Below are 3,144 nucleotides of genomic sequence, written 5' to 3'. Positions count from 1 at the left end.
ATAGGTGTGTATCTTCCTGACGAAGAGGTATTTGTTTTGTGATTTTTCAGGGTTTATGCTATTGAATATGTATAATAGACTCTACAAGTTCTTGATTGTATGTTTCTTTTTCCTCTTATTGTTTCGCAATAGATTTTACAAGTTCTTGATGGCTAAAGAATACTCCCACCTAGAGTTTAGGTGCGACCTTCTCCACAATCATGCGATTATGTTTTTGATTTCAAATTGTGATTGTGATATAAATGGATCGCACAATTAGAGGTTGGTGGGTTGCCTTTGTTCAACTGCATATCCCTTTAATCTGATTGGCACGGTTGATGAGCATTGTGTTTGCTACCTATTCAATAGGTGTGTATCTTCCTGATGAAGAGGTATTTGTTTTGTGATTTTTCAGGGTTTATGCTATTGAATAGGTAAAATAGACTCTATAAGTACTTCTTGATTGCATGTTTATTTTTCCTCTTATTGTTTCTCAATAGATTCCACAAGTTCTTTAGCCATCAAGAATACTCCCACCTAGAGTTTAGGTGCTATCTAATAATAGGAATATCTCCACAAAAGGATGTTTAATCACGTTGAGAAATCTACAAAATCTAATAGGAATATCTACACAAGCATAACTACTAAAAAATAGCAAATATATAGATCAAATCTGAAAGAAAGATATATACAATAATTAAGGCAATTAATCTTTTTAAAAAAGGAATATCTACACAAACATATCTCCTAAAATATGGTATAAGTTATATACTATAATTAAGGCGATTAATCACGTTGAGATATCTAATAATAGGAATATCTACACAAACATATCTACTAAAAAATGGCAAATATATAGATCAAAACAGAAAGTAAGAGATATACAATAATTAAGGCAATTAATCATTTTTAAATAAGGGAAAATAAATTGATTGTATTAAATTCTAATTTGTGTTTATAACTGATGCCATATTTAAATTCAAAAAAAAAAACAACTATATTTGAGAAATATTTTCCTTATTCAATTAGAAGGGTAAAATAGTCAAACTAAAAAAACGTGAAAAAACTTAATTATAGACTTAAAACCTATAAGGAAGGTTTAATTATGTGAATGGGTGTAGATTAAAAGAAAATATAGGAATTTTTCTTAATAGGAGCTTCATTTTTTGGGTTTTTTTTCTAATTTTCTCTATTATTATAGGTTTGATGAGACAAAAAAAACTTCCTGAGTTACAATACCAAAGGGGTAGAAGTAGAAGTAGAAGTAGCAAAATCTGTATTATTGTCTTGCCAAAAAAAATTGTTTTACTGAAAAAAAAAAAAAACCAAAAAAAACCGAACCGATCGGTTCGGTTTTTGGTTCCAACTTTTGAAAAATTCAAAACCGAACCAAAAGTCCAATTCGGTTCAGTTTTCGGTTTCGGCCTAAAACCGAACCGATCGGAACCAAACCCGCCCCTAAGCACAACAGTACCGCCAAATCAATCCCGCTGCAGCAGCCACATGTCAGATCCTAATCTCGTGCTACCCTCAATCTACGAGGCAAGAGGGAGAGATGACCGTTGAAGGGAGGACTCAAAGGATAGAGAAGAGAGAACCTCTTACCTTTTATTATTTTTTTTTTAAGGTCAAGCAATTTTATGTGAAGCAAAACTTGTTTTAAAAGCATGATGGACAGCAAAGGAGGTCACATCCATTATGCCAAACTTCTAAGGGGGTTGGTAAGGCAACGACATGTGATGCCTAGACAAGTATTCCCGCAACCTACTTAATGACTTCGGCACGCCAAGAAGAATCATAATCTTGTCACTACGTACATATGTAGTGGCGACAAGGTGATTATATCTTTAGGCCTCGTTTGGTTTGCTGAAAGGAAGTAGTTCCTTTGTCTTTCCCATGGGAAGGGAAATGAAATTTCTGACAAATTTTTCATTCCGCTGTTTGGTAACATAAGGAAAGTTATCCGGAAAGTTGTTAAAAAGTTTGTAATTTATGCAATAAAATAATGTGTTGTGAGTAATAAATGCAAAGAAAGAAGGGGAGAAGTGATTCATTTGAAGTATGGAATGAACCATTCCCCCTTATTTTTCTTTACTTCAGGAAAGTATTTCCTTTTCTTTTGGATCCCAAACACAAGAAATGAACAACTTTCATTTCCCGATGCTTACTTTATGCGAACCAAATGAGGTTAGTGCTACAACAATTACCAGCCAACTCAATGATTTAGTTCGTAATTTATATTTTTTTATCAAGAGGTAAGATTGTAATAGAATGTATCAATGAGTCATAAATAGACAACTTATTATTATTATTATTATTTTGTCTATCTTACAAAGAAAATTTCTTGAATTCATGAATAAACATTTAGATATCATACACACGTACATATACCATTTCATGTCGGCCGTCGGCCATTAATTGTCATCATCCATACACATCCATTAGTAGTCACCACCATCATTCCATCACCGTGACCTATGATATCATTGTCTTAGAGACACCAAAAGGAGTTAAATTCGTATATAAATACAAAGAGAATGATATATGTATATAAATAAAAGGGGTTTTTTTTCATTTACCCTAATTCTAGGGTCATTTATCCCACTTACCCTATTAAGTTTTTTTAATTCCCCTTTACCCATAAAGACTCTAATAAGGTCTTCCCTAATACCTAATTAATTTTTTTTTTGACTATTTTACTCTTACCCCTTTATTACATATAGAGAGAGAGAGAGAGAGAGAGAAGCCATAGGAGATTTTGCCAGAGTCCGGTCACTGGCAGCTGGATTCTGGTCACCAGTCGCTGAATTCCGACCAATGATCGTTGGAATCTGGTCACCGGATTCTGGCCAAAGACTGGCCTTCGTAATCCGGTCACACGCCACCACTCACCAGCCTTCTCTGAAAACCTCGCCGGAGGTACCCAAAGAGGTCGTCAAAGATCTCATAGATTGTTGGAAAGGTTTATTGCCCCCAAAAGACCTTTATTGCCCCCCAATAGAGGGGTCCCAACAGACCTTTATTTCCCCCCCAATAGAGGGGCAATAGAGGTTTATGAAATCTAGCCGGAAGTCCCCAAAGAAGTTGTCGGAGATCTCATATGGGGCCGAAGAGGCCAGCCACCACCCACCAAACTTCTTTGAAAACCTCGCCAGATGTCCCCAA

Source organism: Rosa chinensis, chromosome 6, assembly GCF_002994745.2.
Source record: "Rosa chinensis cultivar Old Blush chromosome 6, RchiOBHm-V2, whole genome shotgun sequence".
Classification (NCBI taxonomy): domain Eukaryota; kingdom Viridiplantae; phylum Streptophyta; class Magnoliopsida; order Rosales; family Rosaceae; genus Rosa; species Rosa chinensis.
Note: the sequence above shows the minus strand (reverse complement) of the source record.